Genomic DNA, 12,466 nt, shown 5'->3' with positions numbered 1-12,466 from the left:
AAGGAGTTTAGTTTCCATCCAGGACGAAACTTAACTCCCGGGCATTAAACTATATTCATCAAAACTCCGCTGCTCATAGTTAAGTTTCGATCCCAGAAATTGAGTGGAGGAGGAAAAAAGGAATAGTTTCGACCCATTACGTGTCGAGAGGTTGAAACATTGAGCCTAAAAATCGAATGGCCAGTTTACGTTCACCGTGGTTCTGCTCTTTGTGGTCAAACATGAGTGCCCCACGTATCTAATGGAGGTAAGCCGAACTTCTACTTCATTCAACCATACTTTGTACTCGGTGAGTGGGTCGAAACTAAACCGTTCGAAAGTGAAGCACTTGGTCCCTCCGATGCAAAATATTATCTGCGTTTCGTTTGGTTCCAGAGTTTTAGTTTAGTGTCAAACCGAAGTTGTTTTGACTCCGATTTCGTTTCGACCCCGAGTTGATCTCCCCAGGTTAACATCCATAGCATTTCGTTCCTACATTTCGCTCTCGGGAACGAAACTTTTGAAATTTTACTCGTTTTGACTTTTCTTTCCTTTCACTTGCTATCCCTGCCGACGACGCCTCCATGGAAAGGAAAGGAATGTAGGATAGGGAAAAAAACCTGCGCTGGCATGGGGACGACGGAGCCCACTACTATAGAAACCATGATTTTATTTGCCAACGAAATTGGAAGATTATTCTATACTGAGAATAATCCATAAATCATTTTGTTGGGAATCCAACCAGATAGATGCAATAAAATTTCACCGATAACGAGAAATGACGTTGCCAAGTATGAGTAATACTTTGCCTTACCAGTATGTGAAAATAGAAACACCTCGCCTGAGTATGAATCATACTCATGTGAGGTGTGTCTATTTCACATGCTGGCATGCAGTTTCATAGCACGCGCCCTCCCTGGGACCCAGACATAATCAGATTACCGTGACCCAGTTCGTCCGACGATGAAGAAAAGCCTTCCTGCTTAATATAACGAGCGCTGACAAGTTGGTGCACAAAATTTTCGAATAATCACGCCTCTTGCTGTGTGCAGCCGTGGTCTACGAAACGGTCCACTTGCTCAGCGATGCAGCAACCTCTCCTAACTTCCACGAAATCCGCTTTGCGCTCGTCATGGTCTCTCTCATTGTACGCACTTAGGTAACGTGGTAATATCACCGGAATTTCTCGAGGGAGATCCTCTCGAGTGCAACCCATCCTCGTGGGACCAAAAATCTCCAACCATCTCCAACGGCTTTTCCCCATTCCTTTCCATCACTTCACTCGCCTCGGCGTTTCATGCTTCTTGCTAGCTCTTTTCTCCCGCCCTGCTGGGTTACAGCCATGTCACCTTGTGCGGGGCTTAAAACGGAAAATGAATTCTAAACTCCCGTTACCACAAAGGGACACCAAAAACCTGGATAACGACGTACATATCTGGATAATTGGTCAGATAAAAGAATGTTTTCGTCATACCTACGTTTTTACAAATGAAGAATCCGTTAGCATGCATTGATAATGTGATTTTGTCAGAAAAATTAATCGAATTTATTTTGAATTTTAATACTGAAAGCAACAATTCAGTTAACAATACGATATGATAATGACCGCCAATTTTTTAAAAGATAACTCCACTTCCCGTGCAAAATCACAAGGCAATTTTATCTATAATTATGACTTCCACAAGATAAATCGTGAAATATTCCCTGACTATTATTCAGCATGCAATGAAAGCGAAAATCCTGTTAGTTATATAAAAATAATTGGCAATTATATACAAGATGACTCCACTTCTTGTGTGAAATAGCTGGTCAATTTTATCAGCATGTAGGCTATATTTGATGGGTTACAGCCATGTCATCTGTGCAGGAATTTAAACGGAAAAAGAATTCTAAACGCTAGTTGCCAGAAAGGAATGTTAAAACCTGGACAGCCAGCATTATATCCTGAAATTTGGACTGACAATAAAATTTTTACCATGTACCTACGTTTTTAGAAATAAATAATTCGTTGTCATATTGATTTTACCAGGCAGAAATTGATGGATTCTGTTTAGAATTTTAAAACTGAAAGGGAAAACTTATTTAGTAATATGAGATTGGTAATTTTCAATTCGACGACTTCTTGTGTGAAATATTAAGTCAATTTTATCTATATATACGATTCCACCTGATTTAGCTTTTAATGATTACCTTAAAATGACCCTTGAAAACATTGTTATTCAGCATATAATTAACTGGAAACTAATTACGACACCGTCAGATCAAGATCGCCTTTTCATTTCATCTTCATGCAACCGACCGAATTTTTAAGTAACCATCATGCCTTGAGTCGTCATTGCCTCTCAATGTACGCAACTTAGGCAACGTAGAAATATGGACGCGATTTCTCAAGGGGAACTCTTGAAGACAACTCAATCTCGTTAGAGCAAAATTTCCAACCATCCAAATGCACTTCCTCATTTTTTCACTCGCGCATACCTCGTACTAGTTATTTTCTCTGCGGCATAGGGTTACATACGCATCACCTAATGTAAACCTCAAAATAGGAATAGATATTCATGACGTTCGTTGCAAGAAGTGGACGTTAAACATATAGAAAACCAAATAAATATCCAATTCTTGTAACCAACTGTATTAACGTTGCCGTATACCTACATTTTTATAACTGAGAACTTCGTCATTAGGCGGGACAAGTGTATATGTACACGGATTGGGATTTTTTAACTGTACATTTTTTCTCGAATAAGAAAAAGATGTACATTACTACGGAAAGCAATTCCTTGTGTATCTTTCAATTTGCTAATTAACTTCCTGTATTACTAGCAGTCTGTATGAAGGTATTAGTAATTAGCCCAAGTCAGGTGTGATAACCTGCTCCGTGTTTGAGGAAAGTTTACACAGCACGTGGAGCAAGTTTGCTCATCTAAATATTTATTCTTGAGATACTTAATAGAGGCAAAGACTTACGTTAAAACGGCAAACGATGAACATTAATTATAAATTAGAAAGCAATGAGTAATCAAATATTCATTAAGTACTGAAGATTTAGTACATGATTACACGTGACATATATTTCTGTAAACAATTAGCAAAATAAAACTATAAGATGTAGTCATTGACATGTAATCAATTTCTTACAATCTTAGATAATTATCCATATATCTAGCCGAAAAATGCAAATGATTAATGCCAAATAAAAATACTAAGTCGTCAAAATGTGTAATCGTGCGCTACGGGGGTACATGGACGTACCTCCTAAACTAATGATATTGTATATTAAAGCTGAGTTGACTGTATTGGCAAGGAGAAGCCAAACAGATAAAATATAAAAAAAGACATTCAACTCGGTTTTCACCGCTGTTCATGCGGCAGGTATGACAATGAAAGTATGCTAACCTGCCATTATATATCTAAAAATTAAAAGTTAATAATTACATATTTTCATTTACAGGTGAGTGTCATCGCCCTCATTAACCTTGGATTCATTGGAACCCAAATGCTGTGATCTTAAATGGAAAACAGGCAAAATTGTAAGTAAATAAACAATAACTCCATGGGTGGGTACGTGGGCGAGTAATTGGATGAATAATTAATTTCAGTTTCACAATTATAATTGAATACTGAATATAAAATAAATCAAACTAGAGTTCAGGTCTGCAAAAAATATTTTCTTAAAATCAATATTTTTTCACAATATGCGACAAAAGAACAAATTCGATTGCAAATTATAATGAATAAACACAAAAAAAAACTTTTTTTTGTGTTTATTAAGAGACAGTCGGAATAAATGGTATCTTCAAATATCTTAGAAAGCATAAAATTGATAATTAGATAGGATTTTCACTAAAAACACGAAGACAAGTGTGGCCTAACCTTATCTAAGGGGAAGAGAATAGGATCCATCATGCTTCAATTTATTTAACAGTAATCCCGAGAGATGTGGGCTTCAATCCTCTCAGTGATCACTCATAAAAACAAAATAAATCTTTGCCCATTGCTTCCAATTTTGTTGGATTGGCACGTATTTCATTAAAACATCCAAATTTTAAATGACTATAGCCTTGCTCCGTAAAGGATGCAAGTTGAGGGGTATGTAAATATTCACGTGTGAGATGGTACCCTAAGATAGAGTACTAGGAATATTACAGGTAAATGCCCCTCCTGCTTATTTTGACGGAAGACTAATAGGGTGGTTTCCTATTATTTTTTTATTGCCTAAATCGAAAGATTATTACTCCTGGAGTACGTATTTCACGCTTTTAGATTTTTAAATGACGATATCTATTTCTCGCGATCAAATGAAAGTGAAAATTTTCAAGCGCGCGAAAACGCGACGCATAAGTATGAATGCCGGGAAATCTTTCCGTGTGACGTGTTTCTGGTTCCCGCTGCCGCCCTGTGAGGTGACCTTGAGGCTTAGCGCTGATACGACGCAGGATGCTAGCGGGTAGCTGAGTACCCTGCTGTCTGGTAGCGCTTGGCTTAAATAAGGATTATTAATACCTTATCAAATGAAGAAAACTTTCCGACCTTAGCCAGTTTTAATAAGTGATTATTAAGACATGTTTCCCTGAGCTCTGCGCCTCATGCATGCATTGGTAACCTCAGACGATGTATAACTCCTATCTTCTCGTATAGAGACTAGGTCCCTGTGACGTCACGTGGAGTGGCATCGCATTGGCGCCAATCTGGCCTTTTTCAAATGAAGTAAAAATTGACCGTTGCCATTCGTCTAAACCGGTATTTCTAAATGAAATAATTTGTATATTATGAATACAGTAATGGTGGGTTACGAATCGCAATCAATGCCTTTCGTTTTCTTTGATGAAGGAAACTACCCTATTACCCTTATAGCCGTCCTAGTTATAGAATTACGACTTCAGCTTTAAGAAATGAATTGTAATCACAAATATTTTGGCAACAAATATCAATTAAATGAATAGTCAAAAGTATATTACATTCTTTATTTTAATTCAATTTTTTATTCAGATCGACCATTAAATTTTTTTTGCTTAGGGTACAACTTCAAAAGTCTCAAAATTCGATAAATTTCTCTTCTTGAGGTGCAACTCGACGGGTATGAAATGTGTTGGAGTAAAAAAGTCAGATTATTCCTCGAGAATGGGTTACATTACGGGCTGGTACCATCTTACCCCTATAACCTCAGGCTTCCTTTGATCCTAGAGGCTGCACTCTTCATAACAATACGAGCACATCCTAAACAAATGAATAGTGATCACATAGCTTTTAGCAAATCTAATAAATTAAATGAACTTCAAAACATCTTACACCCATTATTTCAATTAAATTCTCTATTACTAACAACCATTTAAGTATTTTTTGCCTTGAAATACCAAAATTATTAATTTGGTTGATTTTTGTATTGAAAATGGTCACTTAACATGTAAAACCCCGTAAATTAAAAGTATAATATACATATATTTGATTTTAAGTTGTAAAACCTCGTATTTCGTTATATACAGCTGAAAAAATTTTTACTGAAATTTGTATTTAATGAGTTTCAAAACAAAAATAGTTATTCAAATGATGTACGACAAGAGAAATAAAGTTTTTTGTTCATACTGTGAATACAAATATTTTTGATCTACGAGGTTTTGCATTTAAGGTGACGAAATAGCAATTTACACGTTATGTGTTTTAACTGCAATTTCAAAAGCCTCAAACTTCGAGGAATTCCTCCTCGCGGGGTGCAACTCGACCGGCAGGAAATTCGCAGGACTAAAAAAGCCAGATTATTCCTCGAGAAAGGGTTACATTACGCGCTGATACCCTCTTTTACCCGTTCGACCTCAAGGCTTCTTAGCCCGCAAGAGAGAGAGAGAGAGAGCCGCGCTCGTTACGTAACAAGGCGAGTGCATCACGGCGAGGAAGCGGACGGATAAAAACGGCGAGTCCTCCTTCGGATGATGAATGGCAGTGGGTGCCTGCTTTCGACACCACCCGAGTGGAAGTTGCGCATGCTCGTCAGAGGGCTCTAGTGTGGCTGCGACTATGCACTCTTCCTTGATGAACGGGGGGATACCAGCCCCGTCAAGTGCTCTCCGGCGAGCGAACAAGTTGGGCCAATTTTCATCCGCTTCGCGAGCGAGAAAATTTTTCGAAAGCGTCCCTGCCTATGAGCGTGCACTGGATGAGCGATGATGAATGTACGGCCGTAAAAAAATCGTCTGGTCTTGAGTAAATAATTGGCACGTTCGCCAAAATATTTTACCGCCGTTTCGGTTTCAGATCGAGGTGTAAAACACCTATTATTTTTTTCCCATTTGAAGATTTTTAATTATCTTTCCCTTATTCTTCATACAATAGAGAGGGTTTATTTTACGCTCTGTGAATATAAAATTGTCCACTTAAAATTTCCAATCAAAAAATTCCACAAAAAAACCGTGCAATGGATGAATGTATGTTTGATGATGAATGTACGACCAAAAAAAATAGTCTGGTCTCGAGTAAATAATAAACACGTTCCCCAAAATATTTTACCACCGGTTTGGTTTCAGATCGAACGGTAAAAAATCTAAGATTTTCCACATAACTGGTTTAAATAGACTAAAAAAATTAGGTGTAAGAGACTGGATATTAAACTGGAGAATAGGCGATTTCAGATGGGGATGTGAAGCACCTAAGATTTTCAAAATAACTAGTTGGAATAGAGTAAAAAAAAGTCGAAAGAGAATGGATATTAAACTTTGGAATAGGTGGTTAACCGTAGCCACCGAGAGACAAGGCCTGAGCAACCAGCCGTGACGTCACGACGAGAAGGGTTAGATTATTGCCACTCGTCGTTCGCTTGAACGATCGCAACTGGAGTGAGCGTAATTCTTTCTAATTAGATAGTCGAATTCCTTCGCATTTACTTTGCTACGTTAAAATATTTACCACAAATATTTCAGGTTTACTTTATTCAGCTCTTAACGTCCTTATATATTTACGATTGCAAACTAAACCACCGAAAGTAAGCAGACGCAATGCTCGAACTTCTTGTTCAATAACACATTTTTGCTGCGGGGAATTCTTTGAAAAGCAACAGCTCATTATTTTTCTCCAAATATATGATAAATTATTCCACGAGACGTTAATTATTACGTTTTAAAATCTGATCGGAATGAAGTAGCTGGCAAAGGCTTTAACCAAAATTCTCAGTATATCACTCCGGTAGCTTTAGACATCTCACTTACTTGACGAGCTGCTCTCCGAAATTGATTATCTGGATACCATGGACCTGTTTAAAAATAAAGGTCAAAGGGGAGTGGAGGTGATGCATAAATAAGGATGTCAACAGTTGCGTATTAACATGTTTATTATTATCATCAAAACTCGAGTGTAATTGTACACATCACAGAGGACATTCTCAAATGCGGCTGCACACATTTCCCTGGTACTTTTACTTTTGAGCAGAAGTTGAGAGATAGAGTGAGAGAGAAGAATTGCACTAAATATCTACATACCTGTGGAATAGTCAGGCTTGTTAACAGATTTCAAGGACAGGTGTTCGCCAATAAAGTAATAACAGGAATCACTGTCTGGCATGACAGAGTTTCAGTAATCAGAGGCAATGACTAAGGAGTCACTGCTATATCTACTAGAAGAGGCAGATCAAAACATTTGGGAGAAAGTCTCACCTAAGATTCCAACATTATAAACATTCTTGCGTAAGCTAAACTTCCCTAGTTTTAAAATTGGAACTTTTTCAAAATTAACACTAACATTGCGTGCCTAGTTTACCACAACAGAGAGCTAAATTCAATGTATGGGGTTGAGGATAATGTGTTCGGAACAAGTATGCAGTCATGCTTATGAACCACTGTCCAAACATTTCACAAATCAAGAAACTGAACTTTTCTCCAAGATTCACTAAGCTTGAAATAATATTCTGTCGGTCGTATGTCTCCTTCACCATAATGCTCTCCTCCACCGTCTCTTCCAATGCAGAAAATTCCTTCACCTTTCTTCATTTGCCTGGGCTCTCCCGTATGCTTGCCTGGGAAGACAGGTAGATGGGGTAGTAGGGAAGTAAGGATGTCACAGCGTCTCAATCGTGACCATTTCAATGGTGCGGAAAGTAATCTCGCTGTCCTCTCATCATACTTCCCTAATTCACGAATTATGCCATGAGGAGCAAAATTCTCTTCACACACGCCTGTAAAAGTAATGCAATTCACTACTTAGGTCTCAGTGCAACAATCAAATTAAATATTTTACATATTTACGCTCACATAAAAAGTAATCCCTTACTTCCCATTTCATGATATTTTGAATGACTATTAATTTATTTTAAAGCATTTTCAATTCTTTAGACTACTCTATTTTTCCATTCTACCCCTCATGCCTTTAAGTTTTAACCTTGAGAAAACTGAGGCGTGTATAGGGAGACCAATGACTACAATATTTATTACGGAGGCTTCCGCGGTGAGTTATTTGGTGATTGGTTTTCGGGTTCATTCAGCATTGACTCATATTTTGCGGACGACAGGTTCGGGCGCGTTCCAGCTCCCGTCTTCGGGTACAAATGATAATCAATGATAATGTCCAATCACTTGGAACCGAAGACGGGAGCTGGAACGCGCCCGAAACTGCCGTGCGCAAAATATGAGTCAACGCGGAATGAACCCGAAAAACTATCACCGACAACAATATTTGTTTAACTATGAATAATCGAGAACTATGGCTTACAGGAATTAATAAGAATTGATTCACCAAATAGGAGTCATGAATAAATAAAATTTGACGAATTACCCAAATTTTTTACTAGAAAGCAATAAATTTTCTCTCGCTGCGATCAATACAATAAGCCTTCCAATAAAAAAAGCTGTTAATAAATGCTACTCTAGCCGATTGGATTTTTTATATTTGTTTAAATGATACCACAGCCGTGCTTCTTTTATTTATAATTAATTAAGTAAGTACTTGAATATTTGGCCAGCAAGACTAAATTTACACTCTTTGACTCCACCAAACAATAAAATTAAAATAATTTACACACTTCCAAGTACAGGAAATCTTGGACTGCTGTCAATTACATTAAAAGAAATTCTAATTTTTTTAAGTGGTAAGTTAATGCCGCTATTCAACTCCTCATCTCTTTAATTATAACCCACAAGATTAATTGTAAATATTTATATTAAATCATGAAAATATTTCATTCATATCAAACGGTGACATAAAAACAAAGATCTTTTATGCACTGGAGTAATTTCACTGTGCTAACTTTACTTATTACTATATAAAGAACCTTTCAGTAATAGCTCAAAGCAATATCAATCTGAATTAAATGATATACTTCGATCCACAGAATGGGATTCATGACTAAATTAAACATGCCGAATTACCTATTTAACAATGAATAACTTTTCCACCACTGCAATCATTACCAAAAAAGACTTCCAATAACTAAGGCAGGAACGTTTAATAAATGTTTAATCACTCAGGAGACTTTAAAAGTATCCATCGATTCACACCCTTCAAATTTAAACTCTGCAATTTCATCGAAATAATAAGTAGGCATCTTTAACAAAACCAAAAATTCTTTTGGACACACTTTCATCAATACCTCTATAATTATACGATACGTACCTTATTGTTCTTTGTTGGCTCAAGTTCTTCTCTCATAATAGCACGAATGGATTTTTGTCAAACTTCTGGATCGCTCGGGAAATTGAAAACAGACACCTAGGGCCCCGTCTTGTAATTTCCTCGGCAGTCAGAAACACTGCGGTAGTTAGGCTAATTGCACAACTTTTTACACCTAAGTAGAACTTCAGTAACATCCACTGCTACCGTAGAACGAACCACTACTAAAAACCTCTTTAATTTCTTCAAATTATAGTTTTATTTTCACGTCTCACTCATTCAAACAACTTCTGTTTACCTCTTCGACAATGCTACTATCCTTCCATCAACAACTCCCTAACAACATTTGTAACCCCACTCGTCCTGACGTCACCGACCTTCTCTGCTCGCTTGCGTAGGCCTTGTCTCTCGATGGCTACGGGTTAACCCGTAACCAGTGACGTGCAATACTTGTTAGTGACGTGCGGTCTGGGAGACCGCAATAAATCAAAAATTCAAAAAATATTGCTACGCCATTTTTTTTTGTTTTGTTTAATTTTTCTTTGAATGCTTAACTATTTTAAAACTTATATTAAAATTTTTTACACTCCCAATTCGAACCAATTTGTCATAAAAAAAATTGTGATTTGAAGCAGGATCAAAAAACTGATGCCAAAAACACTTGAGTTATAATCATAATATTTATGTATCAATATTTCACCAGACTCAAAAAAGGCCTTAAATGTTAAAGTTGGAAGGCTAAGTTATGTAAGTAGCCATGAAATTTATCCCGCTTATTCCTTTTCTTGATGTTTGATGATGACTGTACGTGCGGTCGACGTGGAGTTGGTGGAGTGACGTGGAGTCGGTGGAGTGACGTGCGGTCTCACAGACCGCAAATCGAGTTCAATTGAAAATTTACAGGAATTAATAAAAGGAACGTTGAATTTTAAGAGTGGGATGTCCTTGTTATGCAAAAATATGAAGATAGCGATAATTATAGATATTTTTAAATCTTAATTTTGAAAATATTCATAATTTCAGAAACGTAGTGGTCTCTCAGGCCGCACGTCACCGGTTAAGAGTTAAAGGTCGAGATATAAAACACCTAAGAGTTCCTTCCGTTTCGGATTACCCTTTCCCTTACTTGGGATACAACAAAGAGGGGTTTAAAATTCTACGCCCTGTGATTATTAATTGTTGCACTTAAAACATTCTTGTGCACTGGATGAATGATGGTGAATGTACGACAGAAAAAAATAGTCTGGTCTTGAGTAACTAATGGGTGTGTTCGTAAAAATATTTTTCCGCAGTTTCGGTTTAACATGGACATGTGAAGCACCAAAGATTTTCCAAATAGCAGGTAACAATGGAGTAAAATAAACTTTCGTGCAAGAAATTGAATACCAAACTGGAAAATTGGCGGAGATGGAAAAGATATGACGGTAATTAGCAAAAGAATATCATGATCTGGAGACAAAAAATTAAAATATAAAATATTAAAATCGTAAGACAAAAATGTTTGAATATCGATAAATGGAAATTTGCGATAGATAATACCTGGAAGACAATACTTCTCTGATAGGTTTCGATATCACGATTTATCATATCGATACAAAACCCGAAAAAAATCGCCTCCCAATAAAATATCACTTTCTCTAGTTCTTTATTTCCTTCAATTTTTGCATGTGAAAGGGAAAATGGTGATAAAATATTATCACCCCGTAACGGGTAGGGAATTTTTTGAAGATACCTTCTTGATTTAGTGGTCTGGACGGTATACCATGAAGAATCGCCGAAAAAAGTTGACTTCTTTGAATAATTTCCAACGAAGTTCTAAAGGTCTCTTTCGAATGTCTAAGAATCGACATTGAAGTTTGAAAAATATACTTCTCTAGATAAATACGTCTTATTACATGTAGATGACATTCTCCGCTGAAAATAAACAATAGCTGGGTGTTTTATCAAGACAATGTACCTAAAATAAGTGCACCAAACAATCAGGAATTCTAGTATTACTGTAAAAGCATTGATTAAAGCCAGATAATAATTGAGATGGGCAAAAATTAGGCCCAAAAACAGTATTCAAATCTTTTTCCCGTGTATTTACGACTGCTTTTGAAAATTTTTCCGAGTTTCTAGCTCATTCGTAAATTCCTCGTTATTTGGAGGAGTGCGTCGTAATTTGCCATCTGAAAATGATTTTTTAAAGTACTATTAATTGGAAACCTGATACTGGAATTATGAAAATTAAAAATACTCCCCAATTACCACTAGCTAATGACGATTAAAATATTTCTGCCCGAATGTAATTAAATCCACCATATTCATCATACCTGTTTTGAATCATGTTTTCAAATTCGATCAAATATTTTTTTAATTTTAGCTCTGATGCTATCAGCAGAAAATCGCATCTTATCAATCTATATCCGTAAAATTCGTCATTGTTTTCCGCTTTCGACAAATATTGTGGTAAACATTTGTACGTTGTCAAATTTTATGCATCAAAATTTTGTAGAGCCATGGTTTTGATATCAAAGTCACAGAACACTGGGACTGAATCGCAAAAAAGCAGACATTCCACAGAATAAATCAATCAAATAAATGACTAAGGGCTGATAAAGGTATGATGCAGTAATTATATCGATCGTTAAACAAAACACGTTTTAAGGAGAAGTCACCCTGGATTAAATGGTCACATATTTGTCTTCTCAAGGATTTCTTACAGTATTATAGCTTAAATTATCACAGGGTGATTTTCAGAGTATATAAACTCTTAAAAACACTCTACCAGTATTTGAAATACATTGATTTCATATATCAGAAAGTCCTAGCATAAAGTAACCAAAAATATCGATAATATTTTGAATTTTTGGTATCTGTAAATATTAAATAAGGTTCGCTGTATTTACTTTAAAAT

The sequence above is a fragment of the Ischnura elegans genome, chromosome 8 (assembly GCF_921293095.1).
Source record: "Ischnura elegans chromosome 8, ioIscEleg1.1, whole genome shotgun sequence".
In the NCBI taxonomy this organism is placed as follows: Eukaryota; Metazoa; Arthropoda; class Insecta; order Odonata; family Coenagrionidae; genus Ischnura; species Ischnura elegans.
The sequence above is the reverse complement of the archived record's forward strand: the minus strand, read 5'-3'. Positions refer to the sequence as shown.